This window comes from Pristis pectinata, chromosome 28, assembly GCF_009764475.1.
Source record: "Pristis pectinata isolate sPriPec2 chromosome 28, sPriPec2.1.pri, whole genome shotgun sequence".
In the NCBI taxonomy this organism is placed as follows: Eukaryota; Metazoa; Chordata; class Chondrichthyes; order Rhinopristiformes; family Pristidae; genus Pristis; species Pristis pectinata.
In genome coordinates, this window is record NC_067432.1 from 13,423,506 (window position 1) to 13,443,048 (window position 19,543).

Below are 19,543 nucleotides of genomic sequence, written 5' to 3' on the forward strand. Positions count from 1 at the left end.
ACTTGACTGAGATTTGAGGAGGTGACCAAGGTGATTGATAAGGGTAGAGCAGTGGAAGTTGTCTGCATAGATTTTAGTAAGGCATTTGACAAGGTCCCTCATGGGAGGCTCATCCAGAAGATTAAAATGCATGGGATCCATGGTGACTTGGCCACTTGGGTTCAGAATTGGCTTGTCCATAGAAGACAGAGGATTGACGGGCCTGGAAGTCTGTGATTAGTGGTATTCCGCAGGGATCTATACTGGGACCTCCGCTGTTTGAGATGTATATAAATGGCATGGATGAAAATGTGGATAGGTGGGTTAATATGTTTACTGATGACACAAAGATTGGTGGCATAGTGGATAGAGTAGAAGGTTGCCAAAGGATACAGCAGGATGTAGATCATTTACAGATATGGGAAGAGAAATGGCAGATGGAGTTTAACCTGGGCAAGTGTGAGGTGTTGCACTTTGGGAGATCAAATGTGAAGAAAAAGTACACAGTTAAAGTCAGAACCCTTAACAGCATTGATGTACAGAGCGACCTTGGGGTCCAAGTCCATAGCTCCCTGAAAGTGGTCGCACAAATCGATCGGCTGGTAAAAGCGGCATACGGCATGCTTGCCTTCATTAGTTGAGGCACTGAGTTCAAGAGTCCGGAAGTTATGTTGCAGCTTTATAAAACTCTGGTTAGACCACATCTGGAGTATTGCATTCAGTTCGCCCCTTTATCGGAAGGATGTGGAGGCTTTGGAGAGGGTTCAGAAGAGGTTTACCAGGATGCTGCCTGGATTAGAGGGCAGGTGCTATTAGGAGAGATTGGACAAACTTAGGTAATTTTCTCTGGAGCAGCAGAGGTTGAGGAGAGACTTGACAGAGGTTTATAAGATTATGAGAAGCAGAGATAGAGTAGATACATGGTACCTTTTTCCCAGGGTTGAAATATCTAATACTAAGGGCACACATTTAAGATGAGAGGGGGAATCTTCAAAAGGAGATGTGCAGGCCAAGTTTTTTTTAAACCACAGAATGGCTGGTACCTGGAATGCCTTGCCAGGGGTGGTGGTGGAGGAGTCAGATATGATAGAGGCATTTAAAGGGCTCTTAGATAGGCACATGAATATGCAGAGAATGGAGGGATATGGACAAAGCGCAGACAGAAGAAATTAGGTGTCATTAACTTAATTAGTTTGACACAATATTGTGGGCCGAAGGGCCTGTTCCTGTGCTGTACTGTTCTATGTTCTATAATGCTTTTATCCGTAGTTAGTGGCAACGCTCTCAAATCCCTTCATGGGGTTGTTTCTCCCCACACAAGTATGCATTGTTCTAATTTCTGTAAAGCAGGCAAAATTATTCTACAAGTTTGAATTGGTTGTGGTGTGTCAAAGACATCAATGAATCATTAGCAGGCACACCTTTCAGTCACGATCACCTCAGTGCTCCATAACCCCGCAGGACTCTTTCAAATGTTGTAAACTTTGCTAAATAGTTTTAAATAACATAATATACTAGACCAAATCGGCTGTTATTAAAGACTGTAGCATATCTTACCAGTTGAAGTGGGCCTGAAGAAGCTTACTCTGATGTGAACAAGGCTCAAGTTCATATAAGCTCAAACAGTAATGTTCCCGTCTGGAATGAGAAAAAAAACAAAACCTCATGATTTAACAAATCCGCCTACTGGCCCTGTTAAAATGTCTTTGATGGTATAGTGCCTGCATGCTAGTTTCTTTGGAGAAGTCAGACACAAGCTTGATTGTATTCTTGCCAAATATATTCAGAATACACCACTTAGTTTTTAATCATACTCATAAAAATGCAATGCAATTCACGCAAGGTAAACATTTAGAACAGTTTCTCAGTAGCACCCACACAAGGAGACATCATTAATGCTGCAGTTTAATAATTAGACAACTCCCATGTTGTGGCAGAGTAGAATTTGTCACACGAGTATCAAATTGGCATGCATGCCCATTTAGTTCTCAGGAAAGATTCCCTCTCACATTATTACTTCCTAAATTTCACACTGTTGTAAGCATTATTTGGGTGGATCAATGACATTTTTCAAAAAAAAATCAAACATAGGGGAAAAAAATTAACAAAAAATAAAACTGAATGATTTAACATGAGTTTATAGAATTTCCAAAATTGATATCGAGGAGGCATTAACTTTGCACACCTCATGCCGTGATTGACTTTTATTCTCTAGAGTCATTGGTCTTCATTTCAATGCACCTGCACTAAGAAAGCACCAATAAAAACAGTCACAGAAAACTGACTGGACAGCATAAGATTCTCATAAAAATACAAGACAAGGGTGAAAAATGACTGAAGTTAAAATGTATCCATGTTCAAGTACCTTTAGTGTGCTTACATGAAGATATTTCTGATGACCTCAACTACAAAAGCATTCATCAAAAAGTTGTAAAACGTTGCTGTAAAAAGCGTGATGAATCTAAAATATTGGCATGAATGATGGTGAGATGTTCACACCAAGGAGGTGAAGTCTCAAAACAAGCTCCACAATAGGGGAAGGTAGGGTTGACCATGAACCCCAAGCAATATTCCACAAGTAATTGTCACAAACTATAGTAAAAGTAATACAGGAAATACATTTTTTGGAAGCAGTATTTACAATATGACCAACTAGGAAATGATAAATGGAGTGATGAGGACAGTGGCAAGGGAAATTCTGAAAAACCAGCAACCACATCACAGGAGTCAGAAGGCATGAACATATAAATCCCTAATAAAGCAGAAAATAACCTGTTAGGAACAGGGGTTGTGTCATGATATAGACAAAAGCCTTTGTTTCTGTTTCTACGCACCACTGATAATTTTAGCAAGCAGTCAAAATCATTTTAACCTTCTTGAACGCAGCCATGCCTCTGCCAAATAAATACTGATCAATAAACACCACTGTGCAATTTTTGTTGGTAGATTTTATCCTTTTTAATCTGAGTGCACGATGGCATGGATTTTTGTTTTGTTTGCCTGTTGGGAGAAACCTGGAATACATAGCAAATTGGCTATTTTACTTTCAAGTAAAAAAAATCACTGGACACCTTGTGAATGTTTTCCTCGTTATTTTTAATTAGGAACAAAGTATTACAAGCAGCCCAAAGTACAACAGATACAAAAACATTGAGAATAAACATTAATTCACTTGTGGGGTTGCACTTCAGTGCCAGATGGATAGAGGTGTTTAGGACAGATACTTAGTAGGGAACAGATCCTCTCAGTCATACATACAACTGTATACAATTTTCAATTGAATTTGACTCATGTAAAGGTTCATTGAATGACAGTTGTAATTCACAGTCCTGTTGAAGAAGACAGGAGACACAGGAAGATAGGATTGGAAATGAAATGGTTACATTTGTGCTGCAAGGACCATATCAGAATTCTCTGCAGTCGTGGCGTACCCGAGAAGAAACTGGTCACACTTGCAGAATCTATGACATTTTAATGGCCTCTCAAATACAAATGTCAATCTATGTTACTGCTTGTAGGACAGACTAATGCTTAAACTAGTGTAAGGTAGGCATTAAATCTTTATTAAGTTGTATATTGTTTTCCTAACTGGAAATACCAGTTGAGAATATTTTGCTGTAAACAAATCAGACAGCTTACCTATAAACCTTAACAAAGTGAAATAAGAGTTATTGTTACATTTTTGCTCACATCTGCCTGTTCTACAAAGCTTCTCCAGTTACTTAATAGTATTTGTCTATTCAAGATCTAATTCCACTGCACTCCATCAGATGAAGGAATCAGATAATCTCTGCAATTGTTCTTTATAGACTCCAATTTATTCTGCACAACAATGAAATGAATTATCTTTCCAATGGGAACATGGCATTTTGATCCCAAATGGAATCCCCAAATCACAGTTGAAAACATTGACCTCCTTACCTTGCTGTTACTTAATGACAAGCCCATCATTTCAAGTCTTTTGTCTCCGAATTGCAAAAGCACCTTGTATGGTGCCTTAGTACCAATCATAAGCCCTTTGAGATCTTCTATATTTTAATCACTGCTGAGCTGTGGACAGTATTGACCCAATCTACTTAATCTTTCTTCACTAGACAATCCCTTCACCCCATAAATCAATTGAGTGAATCTTCTCTACACTGCTTCAGAGGCAAATAGATCCTTTGTTAAATGGTAAACTGCATCCTTCCATTTACATGGCACTATTTCAATCTTTGAAGAAGCCACATCATGTTTTGATACCCCATGAATCATCATTATAATGGGAGAAAACAGAAACCTAGCATGTTGATCCCAAATGGATTCCTCAAATCACAACTGAATGCATGGACCTCCCCACCTTGCTGTTACACATCTAGAAGGCCATCATTTAGAGTCTTTTGTCTCTGAACTGGGGAAGTACCTCAATTGGTGACTTAAGGTCCACATGTAAATTAAAATCCACATTCACTTTAATTTATACATGCATTTGGTTTCTAAGAACAGCACACTTCGTTCTGGTGTACTTTGCCCATCAATGAGATGGCAGTGACTTTGAAACCTCTAAAGCCGCAATCCTCAAGCAGGACAATCCAAGAAATCACTTTAACCTTCTTGAATACAATTAAACATCATCTGTGCACATGGTGCACAGTATAAGTGACCCACTGGTTATTAATCCTCAGTGGCCAGTAATCCAAACATTTCACCAGACAACATCTGTGTATTTAAACTGCCCAGCTAATAGTTTGATAAAGGAGTTAAAGGCAGATCAAGACTCCATTAAATATTTCTTTTACAAACATTACTTGTAATAAAGAAATGTTTTCTGAAAGTCAACAGAGACAAACCTGTGAATCACTTCAAATGCAAGTGAAGCATTATGTTACAATGCACCTCTCAGAGCGCACAGTTACACAATCATTACTGTGCCACAGACAGGTATCACTGAGGAAAAAAACACTCTGGTTCATTCCTGAGGGATCAGAACAAATTTATATTCTCCTGAATGAACTCTCCTCTTTACAAATGGGAACCAAAGTAAACAATGCTGGAAACACTCAGCAGGTGAGGAAATATCTGTGGAAAAAGAAACAGTTAAACATCATCTGCCTCTCTTTCGGCAGATGCTACAGGACCTACCAAGTGTTGCCAGCATTTTCAGCTTTTGTTTCAGATTTCCAGCATCTGCAATCTTTTGACTTTCATTTGATTTGAAATGGGATACAACTATGTGGACACCAGTCATCCTTCACAATTTTACGTTAGTGAAAAAATTTTGTGTGCGCAAGGTGGTGGCAAATTGGCTCAACTACGCAAGGTCACTAATCGTACAATCTAGAATGCTTTTCTCTCGCATATTTACCAGAAAGATGTAAACAATATGATCACATGGCATGTTAATAATCCAGAAAGAATTACTGACTTCAGTGTAGATGAGCTGTAAATTCTAGATAAACTAAAAACAAAAAAAATCATCAGGGATGCATTATATTCATTCTAAATTATTAAGAGAAGCAAGGGATAAAATTAGTGAGGCATTGGTAATAATTATGAATGCTAGCTCGGTCCTTGTAGATTTGAAATAATGACTCTCTTTTTAAAAATGACAACAAAATAAGCTCAAGCACCAGAAAATAAATTGCACTTGCATCAATACCAGATAAAATAATGAAATGATCAGCTGTTCATGAGGATTATATTATAATGTCAAAAAAAGAGCAGCCAGAGTTTGAGAAGGGGAGATTGTACCCAACCAATGTCCCCATTTTATTCCTGAGGAAACGAATCCTTAAAATACTTTGGAAAGCCTTAGCACACTTCATCTTGTCTTCCTAAGTGCTCCGTGATGTACAAAAAGGAGATAGCAAGATTCTGCAGAAGAACAAGGCAGAGCTACAGGGAAAAATATGGGAAAACTTTGATCTTTCAGTGAACAAAGGAAAAGTGATCTTAAATGAGGAAAACAGGAAAGACAAAACTGGAGCAATAAAGTCATGACAACGTAGAGGAATACGAGGTTAAAATGCCAGAAGGCAAATTACATCTTACAGCAGATTATATGCCATACAAAGACTGATCAACGAGTGGAATTGAATTGCAACAAACAGGAGGGTGAAAACCCACTTTTGTTTTTAAAAGAAATAAGCTTTGGAGCAATGGAGGTGCTTTCCTAGATGATGGGTGAATCAATTTGGGTTCCCCATCTGAATCTTCTTGCGTCTGTACGCTCTTTGGTGCTGATAAGGCAAGTATCGATGTTGAAGCTACTAATCAAACATCATTCATTGAAGGTGATCAATTCTCAGCTAATGGCAGTGGCTGGTACCATGATGCATAAAAATGTAAAGGCCATGGTACACTCTGACTTACTTCAAACACAAATCTCACTCTTTCCTGATGTGTTTTTTTTTGAAGTCACAAAGTCATCCACTCTTTGGAGTATCTCCAATGCTTGCAATTTTGATGCATCTTTTTCTCCAAGTTACTTGGTATACTCCAACTACAGTACTTCATTCCTATTTAGGCCCCCTCCTTCAATTCTTTTTCCATTACTCTGATTACTGTACTGATGCTGTTTCCTGAACTCTTGCATTACTTTTGCTGCTAATTTCCACCCTGATGTCATGTTCACACATTCCACATCTGATGCTTCCCTTTCATGACATTTCTATCCTCATCTCAGGAGATGGGTGGCAAACAATATCCATCATAAGCCTACCAACTTCCACAGCTATATCACCTATACCTCCTCCAACCCTGCACCTTGAAGGGACTCTTCTCCATTGTATCTGCTCTGATGATGAGGCATACCACACCAATGCCTTTACAATGTCATGCACTTTGCTTACCCAAGGCCTTCCCTCTATCATAGCTGCAAAGTTCACAACTATGTTCCCTTTTCCCTGCTAACACAAAAGTACAGAAAAGAGAGGCATGGTTGTCCTCATTTTACATCTCAGCACGTTCAATAGATCATCATTCTCCATAATTTATGTGGCCTCCAACTGTATTCCACCACAGATATTCTCCCGTCCCTTCTCTTTTCTACATTCCAAAGGAACCATTTCCTCCATGCTATCCTGATCTGCTCTTCCATCATCACCAACACTCCACTACTCACAGAACTTTGCAATACAAATTCAGGAGATGCAATACCCGCTCTTTTGCTCTTTCCTTTCGAGCATCCAGGTTCCCAAGTAGTTCTTCCAAGTGATGCAGCAATTCACTTGTACTTCTTCCAATCCAATATTTGGTGCTCATGATGTACTTTCATTTACACTAAAGCAGCCACATGCAGATTGGGTGAATGCTTTGCAAAACACCTCCATTCAGTCAACAAGAGTGACCGAGCTTCCAGTCTCCTGTCTCTTTAATTCTCTCATTCTATCCTCAATCCGTCCTCTGTTTTTGGAGTCCTATGTTGCTCCAACGATGCCCAACCTCAGCTCAATGAATAACACCTCATCTTCCATCTAGGTAGCCCTCAGGATTTAACATCGGATTCAAGGTTGATTTTAACAATTTCAGGTATCTTTTTTTGTTATTCTCAATAGATGTGACTATAACTTTCTGTTCCAATTTTCTCTTCCCATCTCCAAATGCCAATTTTTAAAAGTAATCATTAACTTAACAATTTTCAAAGATATTCTGTTCTCTCCATCCACCTCCTCTCTGCAACTTAAAATGAACTTGTCTTCTCAGCTTTCCAGTTCTGGTGAAGGGTCCTTGACCTAAAATGTCAAGTCTATTTCTCTGCCCACTGATGCTGCTTAGCCTGCTGAGTGCTTTTGGAATTTTCTGCTTTTGTTTCAGGATACACTGTATTGGACTGGCATCACTTACAAGATCTTTCAGGCTTTTGAACTGCCTCCACACTAGAACACAGTGTTCTTTTAAAACATCCAACTGAATCTGTGAGAGGTTCATGTTATTCAGTAATCATACACATAATAAAAGGCTTGTAGACACTGAATGCTTTGCCAAAACTGGTAATATCATGTGCCAAACTTGGTTGAAATTATCTCACTGCAACAGCCAATGCCAAGCACTTCCCCTTCCACCTTTGCACTCATGTATAGGGACACAAGACTCCAATGAACCAGCTCTTGCACACTGCTCAAATAAATCGATTATCTCTTTGAACTGCTTGCCATGGAGAACTACAAATATTTCCATCATTCTCAAAAGCTCGAAATTACTCTCCAAATGATACTTAGAACATAGTGCATTATCAGCAGGCCATCTTTCACCCTGAGACATCTCACCCAAATCCAGCTCTCTGGCCTGCTTCTTACTTTGCTTTGCGGGTTTGCTTCACAGCATCATGTAGCCTTCTGTAATGAGCACCCTCTGCCCTGGTACCTTACAGCCATCATAAATGTAATTTTTTTTTTCTGGCAGAAACCAGAATAGTCAGCTCCATATAATATCCATAGCTTTCTAAGAATGCAGTTTACATTCTCATTTATGTCACTCAAGGTTCTTCTTTGACAGTGCCAACTCGCATGACAAACCAATTCTGGAGATAACAATGCATGAAAGGAAGAATATAGATCATGCGCAGCCAGATGTGCAGTTTAAATTGGCATCATGGTCAGCACAGACATTGTGGGCTGAAGAGCCTGTTCCTGTGCTCTACTTTTCTATGTTCTAACTATGTGCTGCATTCTAACATGTTCCTGTTCACCATAGCCCATGGTTCTTTAATCTTTTCTCAATGTCTTGAGCAGACTAACCTTCAGCCCATCTTCTGCCTCACCTCTTCACTGCAAGGCCTTGCATTAGCTGCTTAGCTCACCTTTTATCCCAAGCTTCATACTCCTCATCAGATGGAGAATTGCCCAAATTCCACTGCAATGGTGGCAGTCTCTCATTACCTGCCCTTGTGGTGAGGACTCCCTACATTTGCTGTATTCTCATCCTTGCTACACTTTCTCTTGCAGCTCCAGGTAGCAGTGTGGTAGCCATGGCACTTCATCTCCTGCATCAATCCCTAAAATCATTTTGCTCTGCTTCCATAGAAAGTTCAAGGTACTTCCATTAAAAGTCCTTGCCTACAAAAGACTCAATATCAATTTGCAAGCTCATTATACTTTTCTCAATCTGTAAAATGGTCTGAAATGTAATGTCCTCTTCAGGTATGCAATATCTGCCGTTCAACATTCCCCCTTCCACTGCCCCCTTATTTGCAGTCTTCCTGCTTTTTTGCACTCGAATGATCGACTTATTTCCCACCAAACCCACCAGTCGTGACTTAGTTGTGAAGAGGACCATGCCACCATTACCATTTCTGTGGGCTTGCTCCCTGCCAACATTTTGCAATCGTACCCTGAATGGATCTGCCTCACATGTTTAAGCACTATCTCCATAACCTTGGCCAAAGTCATTTGAATGTTAAGTCCAGCATAACAAATAGTTTCACCTGCATTCTCTCTTTGCAGCCCACACTTTAGACAATCCCACAACACCAGTTGTAAAAAGGTTTGCATATTGCACCTTCTTACCAGTATCTTTAGCTTGCCACTCATTTCCTCTGCACCTGGCTACACGTGCTAAACTTGTAACTCTCAAAACTCTCTGAAGGTGCTGAAATAAGACGTCTTTTCAAGGTTTCAACAACATCTTTGTGAGAGACTTCATCTGTACATTGTGGTGCTGGTAGGCTCACTAACATCTCATGTGCCTCCAACCCTACCATGAGACACAATAAAGCTTTCCTTTCTAGTTATTACCACATTGGGTCCATCCACCAAGAAACTGCCGCCTTTGTTTACCCTCTGGAACATTTCAATCGTTCCACATACAAGGCAGAAGTCCGACTCAAGTCATATTTCTCAAGCTCAACAACAGCAGTCCACTGCTCTCCTAGAGAATGGGGTTCACAATGAAGTACTATCCTCCTTTCCCCTTAAGAAGTAACAACCTAAAATGGTCACTATGGTAGTGTCTTGTAGGCTCTCTGGTATCATCTCTTACCAAGGCAAATAACAGAGGTAGAGCCACCATCAAAATATTCTTCAGTGAAGGCAGTCAATTCTCAATTATCAGCAACTGCTGTGGTGCACTCAATTCTTAAATGTACACTCAGTTCTTAAACAAACATTCATCTACATTAAACTTCTATTTTGTATCATGTGCAGGAATCCACATGGTTTCTGATGCATGTCTTTTTATCATGGACATGTTTGAAGTAAGGGAGATGGGGATGAGCTGGAATGCAGGCAAGTGGTCATTGGGTCCCATTCCTGCAAACAAATCCTGATTAGTTTTAGCTTTCAAAACGGGAAGAGAAAAGCAAATAATGCATTCAGTTCAGCAAATGTTTTACATTAAAGCCTGAAAAATAAAATAGATTTTAAACTTCATTTAAGTGAAAACTGAAGACTTTGACATCCAAAATTATAGGTAGACATAACTTCAAATTTTACTTTTCAACTCCAAAATGAATTACTGACATCATTTTCTTTGAGGGCTATCAGTGTGTCAATGCTCTACCAATCTGCTTAAAGGCAGAAAATATATTTAATGCTGTAGGAAGAACAATTCACTGCAAAGTAGTTTTGTCTTGGATAAATTGACTTGGATAAAATAAACATACCCTAGTTTATATTGTGATGCAATCAAGTAGTAACTTTACTTCAAATTCCTCATTGTATTGACTTGCAATGTGATCTACATTTCCAATAAGTTAAATGGTCACCTTACTAGCACCCGACCAAAAATAACAAGATTACATTTCTTTTCTACCGTCTTCAGGGGACAATGGAGATATTTTATGTACTCTGCATTTAATTTTGGCTAGTTTAATATTTCAACAGAACATAAATTTAGATATGCAATAGAGAAATTAATTCAATCTTCATTGGGAATGATCTCATATTAATGGCCTCTCTGCAATTGTGCTTATGATTTTAGATTTTATGAACATCTTGTCAGAGCGACAAAGAACAGTTTGGTGAGCCATTTCAGTGATAATTATCACAGTTCTCCCTGCAGATCCCCTGCAGACCAGTTACCTGGAGTGGAAGTGCAGCAATCATGGAGTATTATGCTAACTCCATTTGAAATTGAATTAAAAAATTGAGAGAGACGTTTAATATTTTTTTCTAAATACAAACTGAACTACAGCAAGTAGCCAGCAGGCCATTGTAATAAAAGTCTTCTGCATCACAAAACAGTTGGACCCTGCTTTGCAAATGCAATTTGCCAGGTGTCAAGTTCCCAGTTTCGGCTGACAGTCAAGGAAGGCAGTGACTGCACATTAGTCTCTTCCCCATAAGGAAGGAAAATTGGCATGTTAGCAAGGCTCACATCAGTAACAACACACAAAATGTTTAAGCCGCTGAGCAGGTCACCTGGTCATTCCTTGAGTGGAAAATGTCACATGGTAAGGAGGGCCATTAAGGGCAAGAATCTGATAGCAGGGGGCAGAAAGCCAAGGCTTTCAATTTGAAAACTTGTCATAAGTTCTTTCTTCTCAAATTCACAAGAATATTAAAATGTACAGAGATAGGTTGAAGGCTTCAGAACAATTTGGTTGCCACCTCTTTAATGATGGATCCTGTCATAAATAGCCTTCAAAATGTACGATGGCAATGGTGATTAATTCCCTCAGAAAGATCACCAGTTTATGTGTTCCCGTTTTAATATCTGTCCTATGCCCTTGTATATCAAACCATCTTGCAACCCTATTAGCAGAGCTCCATGCCATTGCTCTTCAGCAAATGCCAAAATTACATTTATTGATTGTGTTACATATTTAACCAATGCAGTTTCATTGCTCAAAGCCCCATTTCCAACCATTATCTGTACACAGTAAGAGGAGATCTCTGCTGTTACATGCACAGATCTCCACAGCACAATGCCACACTTCCTAGAGTGCATACTGTCCGCTCAACAGTGAAAGCTGTAAAACAAAACTCAAGAGAACCTGCAGGGCCTCCGAGCACTTCTAAATTCCAGTTGCACAATGGGCATAATTGCATTCCACCTGTTTCAGTGATATACAATGCCCTCAATAACTTATCGTTGCTTTCCACAGTACACTTATGTGAAGGTGGCAGTGCAAACACATTCCCTCATTCCCTGTTACACTGGGTCTTTGGTGGTAGGTATACAGCCTAGTTTTCCCACATTGAAGAGAGCTTCAGAACACACAAAAAAACCAAGAATGTACAAAACTACTTTATTGCCAGATTAATGATGCAGGAGCTATTTTGATTTGCTCCTAACTGTTTTACTAGACAGAGTTCATTCTTGCGCAACCTACCCAAATTAAGCAGCCCAGAACCTTTTATCTCCCTGGTGTGAATCAAGTTGTGTTATCACACACAACTGCAGTCTGCACCTTTAGGGATTGCATCTCACTAATCAATCTGAACTGTACACAGCTGAGTTTCACACTGCATCAGGCTCAATTAGAAAGTGATCCCACACTGCCCCACAAGAGTGAATCAGAGCTGACTTCATCGTGCATCTGTTGTTTCTTTTCGATCCTGTTATCTTGATACCAGCCACCCACCCCCCACCGCCAGTTCAGTCAAACCAGGTGACAACCAATGTGAATGACAGCATTCTTTTTACTTCATCTGGTCAGCAAAAAGATCAAAAATGCCTTCATTGCTTGGAATAAAATCACTAATCTTGTACAAATCAGATCAGCGATCAATAACAGGTTGAAAATGCCCTTTGTTGCATAATTTTTGTGCACTGAGTGCATCCAGTTTTGACAAGGGAAGTGTTTTACCTATCTAACATTGTCATTTTTATAGTACTAGCATCCTACAGAGTAGTGAACATCCTTGTATAACAGCACTCATCGATTTTGAATAAAAATGTTGCACCACTGACCCTTGTTGTCATGGTATCACACATCCAATTTACTCTGAAATTACTCCCAGTTCCACTCTCCCCTCACAGAAAGGAGCAAGATGACGTAATGACTTAGAAAACTATCCTTTCATCTATGGAACCTCATTTAATCTGAGGTTGGAAGAGCTCAGGTGGAAGAATAACTGATGAAAGCAGTTCACATATAGTCCAGTCTCAGTACCTGGTAGCTGTGTCCATAATTGACAAAAGGATTTCCAAGGCAAACAGAAAAAAAACATCCCCTACAAAAAGAAGTGCTCTTCTGAGATTAAAGCTCATTGTTGGAAGAGTACTGAAGTAGCTACACTTGTAGCTGCTTCATACTGTACTTGATGTTAGTAATAGATGAGAGAACGGAACAACTCAACCACAAATACCAGTAAATGAAAGAATTATTCCTGATGGGAGACAAAAATTCAGGAGCCTGAATGAAATGCAGTTTGTGCTACAAAAATCAGTTGAGGGAGTGAAGTGCACAAATTTATCTGGTGCTAGCTGTAAAAGAATTCACACAACCAAAGTCATGTTTTTGTTGGAAAAAAAAGGTAAAGGGCACTGATGAACATAAGTCAGTGTATTACATAACTGCACACGCAACAGCATGTAGAAGGCAATCAGGACACTAATCACTATCAACCACTTGAGCTTCACTCTTCTACTTAACTAGATCATCAGATTGCATTGCAGATTTACATTATATTCCAAACTACATTTTATCCCAAACTACATTTTATCCCCACCATATATGCTGCCCTCATCTTAAAATTCTAACATAAAAACATTTCATAATTCGGCATCCATTTTAAGTGACTTTGGTCTTGTTGGCTCTTTATAGATATGGCTTCACCAGTCAAAGGTGTTAAATTCTTCATATAATCAAAGGGGAAACATCATAGGCTAAACTATTAAAACATATTCCAAAAATATGAAAATCGCCATTAACTGTTCAATTTATCCAATTATCCTAATTATATACACAAAAACAATTTGGGTAGATAAATATAATCCAGCAATTGGAAAGGGGCATCAGTACTTTCTTGAATTCACATACCAGCAAAGCAGTTATAGAGGATTAATTAACATAATCGATTGCATAAAAAGCTATAATGGGAGGACGTAAAAATACAAGAGCATAGCTGGAAGGATAATCAAGTAATTAAACACTATCACCAGACAAGGCAGACCAAATAATGTAAATAAACAATTGAGTACTTAAAAGATGATTGTGTTGGTAATGGCTTATCTTTTGCTTATTTACTTCAATTATTTTTAAGAAATACTTTAGGTAATGGGCAATTTCCAAAGTGAAGTCTTTGCAAAAACTGCTGCTACTTGCTCATCAGTGCATGGGGGTTGGAGGATGAAATAAGGCAGGGAAGCTGAGGGGGAGGGTGACTCTGAATATTAGGAAGCTGGCTAATTTTCTCTTTGCTAGTTTGGCTGAGATTGTCAGATTTGCTATCCAAAAACTTCAATCTACTGTCAATATAAATTTATGCAATATTACTATGGAGATTAAGTTTAATGATAACAAACATTAGTGTTCTGCAGCACTGAGATAGAAGCATATAAATGTGACCCTGATTCCCTCATCCTTTCTACGCTGTTGAAAAGGCACTGACAGTGATAATAACAGAGAAAGGGCACTTGGACCCACTCTGCAGAGTTTTCAAAAGCCGACAAGAGCAGCACTGGCAGAGGTCTGGGAACAGACACCTGCTGGGAAAAGGATCACAGAACCAATCCATATGCCACCTTCAGTCTGAAGTCAAATTCATCCTTGCTTGTTTGTCAGTCTCTCACAGTTGGAACTGCCATGGAACATGGGCAGAGCTTTCATGCCGGGTATAAAAGGTGCTGGGCTATTTTTGATTGGCAGTAGCCGCAGAACTGCCAACATGCCACAAAGACTGCAGAAACAGTTATACCACAATGATACATTGAAAAGCAGTCTGCCTAAACAACACTGATGTCACAAGGCTACTAATATTTAATAAGCCCTGAAAGTAATAAGCAAATTGGTTTTGAATTAAAGCATGCCTCATTGTATTTAACCCTATTCTTGTAGAACGTAATCCTGTTCAGCACAGAACTCATACTTTATGCAAATTAATCTTCCATTGTTGACCAGGGCTTTCAGGAAGAAAAGTAATACACCAGCTGTTTATGGAGCAAGTCAAGGTAACAAGATGTCTACTTCCCACAGATCCATGATGTTCTCAAACACTCAAGTGATCAGATAAGAAAGTAGCCATTCTCCAAGATAAGGACATGCAAAACAGGAACAGGAGTAGATCATTCAGATCCTTGACTGTAATGTCAGCTCTGCATTCTCAACTACCCCCAGTAACCTTTCAGCCCTTTACCTGCCAAAAAATTATCTACTTTGTCTTTAAAATTTTCAAACATTCTACTTCCACTACGCTTTGAGTAAGCAAGTTCCAAAGACTCTGGGAGAAAAGATTTTGCCTCCTCTGTCTTCAATGGAAAACTTCTTATTTCTAAACAATAACCCTTAGTTCTAGATTCTCTCAGAAGAAAACATCCTTCCCTCATCCACCCTGTCAAGGCCCCTTATATTCAAAACTAATTGCGTTGCAACCCACTGCTTAGTGATCACCTGGAGCAGAATGAGCACATTTTGAGCAAACAGCAACAATCCCTATGGAGCTAAGCCTTCTTTGACAAAACCACAGCATATGGAAATAGTTTAAAGTTTATTGAAATTAGCTTCAGGCCTCTATTTCAGTTTTAGTTTTAATTTTATTAATAGGTTGCCTTATCTTAATGAAAGAAAGTGAAGAGAATACGCACCAGTGTTTTGGAATGTTGTACATTATTCCATAGCACAAGAAGCTGTTTTATAGAAACATTTTGATCATAGCAAATTGTAGAGATAGATTTCATCCAAAAATTAAATGTCTGCGTAAGTCAGTGTTACGAAGATGGTGTAATGAATAAGCAACTCAATGAGAAATACTGGAATATTCAGTTCAAACCCAACCAGAGTAGTTGAGTCTAACTCAATATTGTGAGTATCATTTGAGGAAGAAAGATCACCAAAGCTACTGGATCTTGTGTATGACAGGAAGGGTGCTGTATTGTTTAGATGATTAATGCTGATTTCCAGGGGCACGTGCAGAATACAAATATGTGGCCTCTGGGGGGAGGACACGCGTCCTTGATTTTAATGGAGCAAAGTGTGTATGTGCATCTATAACTGCACCTTTTATTTTAGAATTATTATTGTGGGGTCCCTCCAACCTGTTACCCTCTTTGTCAGTATATGCTGACAGGTTTATTTGTTTAGCAGGTCCACCCTCCCCTAGGTTCATGGTTCCAATGCATAGAGGGGTGGGAAACAGCTTTACTCCCATTCCCCCCTCCATATATGTGTCCTCAACGCCTACTCAATCGTGAGGTCGGTTTATCATGGTTACAAGTATGGCAGAAGGAAGACATATTTAACCTCTAGCTACAAGCTTTTCCAATGCTACAGAATACAGGTTTCTCTGGGACAGGCCACAACCATTCTTGGTTCCAGTTTTATAACTGTTGGAGGAGGAGGGGTTAAAGCCTGAAACTGAAAAGACCTTTTAATCACCAGTATTTATTGCCCTTTTCATAATTATCCCTGAGCTGAGTATTTTGTCAAGCCATCTTGGAAGATGGTTAAGAATCAACCACATTACAGTGGGTCTGGGGCCACAAAAAGCCTGCTCAGATAAGGATGATACATTTTCTTCCCTAAAAGGGCATCAGTGCACCAATTCTTTATTAAAATGAAGATCTGGCTCTTTCAGCATCATCATTATTGACACCAGCTTTTAAACTTGAGTTATTTAACCAAATTAATTTGAATATTACCTCTATCATGACAGGATTTGAAGGCACATTTTGGAATCAAGTTGTTATCCAGATAATATAATGCATATACACTACTTGTGGCCTGTACACAAGGGCATCAGCTGTGGCTCAGTTGGTCACATTCTCACTTCTGTGTCACAAAGATCCAGGTTCATTTTCCACACTGAGCATAATTATCCAAGCTGACACTCTAGTATAGCACTGAGTGAGTGCTGCACAGTCAGAGGTGCCACCTTTCAGATAAAATCTTAAACTAAGGCACTCTCAGGTCAATTTCAAAGATGCCAGGAACTATTTCAAAGATAAGTGGAATTATCCAAGGACTCTTAACTGATATTTACTTCTCAATTGACATTCCTGAATAAATTGTTTGGCCACTGCTGACAATGCTTTGTGGGATCTTGCTGTGCACAGATTAGCTGCTGTGTTTTCTGCAATATATTTCATTGGCTGTGAAGAACTTCAGAATGTTTTTTTTAAAAAAGGTGAAGGAGGAGCTTTGTAAATGAAAAACTTTCACTTTTTACCCAACAGTTACCCAATTTAGTTGGGAGCATAAAAACACACTAAGTTGCAACAGATATGTAAAAATTAATGTTGGTCCCTTATAGACTGAGATAGGAGAAGTTATATCGGGAAATTGGAAATGGTAGAGAAATTAAACAATTATCTGTGCCTCTCTTCAAAGAAGACACTACAAATGTCCCAGAAATAGTGGAGAACATCAAGTCTAGAGTAAATGAGATTGACGTATTAATTTACAAAAGTATTGGAGGAATTTATGGAACTGGCTGATAAATCCCCAGGACCTTTGCATCCCAAGGTACTGAAAGAGAGAGGTAGTTGATCTTCTAAAATTCCATAGATTCTAGACCAATTCCCACAGATAAAAAGATAGTTACATCTTCAAATTTTACATTTTCTAACAAAACACAAAGGGGAAAACAGTGGAAGGTGGTGTATTTCGATTTTCAGACTTTCGATAAGTTGCCCTACCAAAAGTTAATAAGCATGATTAAAACACACAGGATTGTAGGTAATAGACTGGTGTGGACAGAGGATTAGTTAATGAACAGAAAAGAGTTGGATTGAACAAGCCATTTTTAATTCAGAGTAATTAGTGGGATGCCACTGGGATTGGTGCTAGAGCCCCAGCTATTCACCATCTATATCAATAATTTGAATTTGGAGACCAAGTGTAATGTATCTAAATTTGCTGGATGACAGTGCGAGTTGAGAAGTATTCTGGGAGAATTTAAGAGGATGCAGGCAGGCTAAGTGAATGGACAAGAACATGGCAGATGGAATACGAGGAGAAATGCAAGGTCATCTATTTTGATAGAAACAACACAAAAGGGAGTTTTTCTTTTAAATGGCAAAAGATTGAAAGGTGCTGGCATCTTAGAGGCATGTACTTGAATGACTAAAAGTTATCGATGCAGATGCAGCAAACAATCAGGAAGGTAAATAATATTTTGGCCTTCAATGAAAAAGGAGTACAAGAGTGAAGACAGTTTACTGAAATTATACAGGGATTTGGTGGGACCTCACCTAGAACATTGTGTACATGCCTACTCTCCCTACACAAGAAATACTTGTGATAGACAGAATGAAACAATCATTAAACTAATTTTTGGGATAAGACAATAGTCCTATGAGGAGAGATTAAGCAGGCTGGAGCTCTAATCTCAAATTCAGAAGACAGATGGGATCTCATTGAAACACACAAAATTGTCAAGGGATTGATAGGTTAGATGCAAGAATGATGTCGCCCCTGGCTGGGGCATCTAGAAACAAAATAAGACTAAGCTATTCAGATCTGAGGTGACAAGAAATTTCTTCTTCCAGATGGGACTGAATCTTTGCAATTCTCTATTCCAGAGAGCTGCAGAGGCTCCGTCATTTAATCAAGATAGAGATTGTCAGATTCTTAGGTGTCAAGAGAATCAAATGAGACAGGGTTAGTCGAGGAAAGCAATAAGGAATCTGCTATGATCTTAATGAATGCCAGGACAGATGTTCGAGGCCAAGTAGCCTACTTATGTTTCTATTTCCTGTGTTTTCTTACTGTATCAACACCATCAAACCCAAAATTTAGCTGGTGCTTCAATATATATTTTTTTAACTAAATGCATTTTATTTAGTTCTGTTCTTGTGCATCTGTCTTTCCAAAAGCTTTCATTTTCCCATTTCTTTATCTTTTCATTCCAAATTCACTTTCTTGTTACACTCCCACATGTTATTTAGGAGACAGACAAGAGGAACTTGATAGCAAGGTATGGACAGTAACAGGGGTGTAATGTGCATGGCAGGTGACAGCAACAATATTATGCATCTATAGCAGACTCCCAAGTTGAAACACAGCAAAAAGAACTAGACTGCAATGTTGGAGACAATTATGCTGTTTGATTGAATATATGCAGTACAAACAGTGCCAAAGTGCATAACCACAAAGTGGCTTTGCATTCTGGAATGCTGACATAAATATGACATTCCCAAATAACTTTTTATACTTCAGTTTTTGTTGTAATCACATTGGGCCCAGGCCTGGCTCTTTATACAGCTGAGAGAGGCAATGTGAACTTTAGCTGGGATTGTTGGCATTTAGCAGCAATCTTAAATTTGTTTCAAAATTGAGACACCATGCAGCTAGAATTTGGCTCAAAGCATCCCATTTTTTTTTCTACAGACAGGGTCAGTGGTGAGGGGGCTGGAAGTTCGTGTCAGCAGGGTGACATGTGGATTTAGTTCTAACAGCTTGGTATAAAGGGCATTTTATTAGGTTGTCTGCCAAGCACCTGAAGAGCAGGCAGGCAGGTTCTGAAACTCAATGACAAATGATGAA

At 39.0% G+C, this 19,543-nt stretch overlaps 1 protein-coding gene across 5 annotated transcripts in view; it reads right to left on the reverse strand.

Annotated features, from left to right (window-relative positions):
* The window catches only part of sema6dl (sema domain, transmembrane domain (TM), and cytoplasmic domain, (semaphorin) 6D, like), a 248,616-nt gene that overhangs the window by 177,916 nt on the left and 51,157 nt on the right, over positions 1–19,543 (reverse strand). For 4 of the 5 annotated variants that reach the window (XM_052040389.1, XM_052040380.1, XM_052040383.1 and 1 more), the window contains exon 2: positions 1,537–1,617. The exons of the other annotated variant lie outside the window; for it this stretch is intronic. The gene's annotated coding sequence lies outside the window, so the exon portion shown is untranslated. The remainder of the gene's footprint in view (positions 1–1,536; positions 1,618–19,543) is intronic. 5 annotated transcript variants of the gene reach the window in all.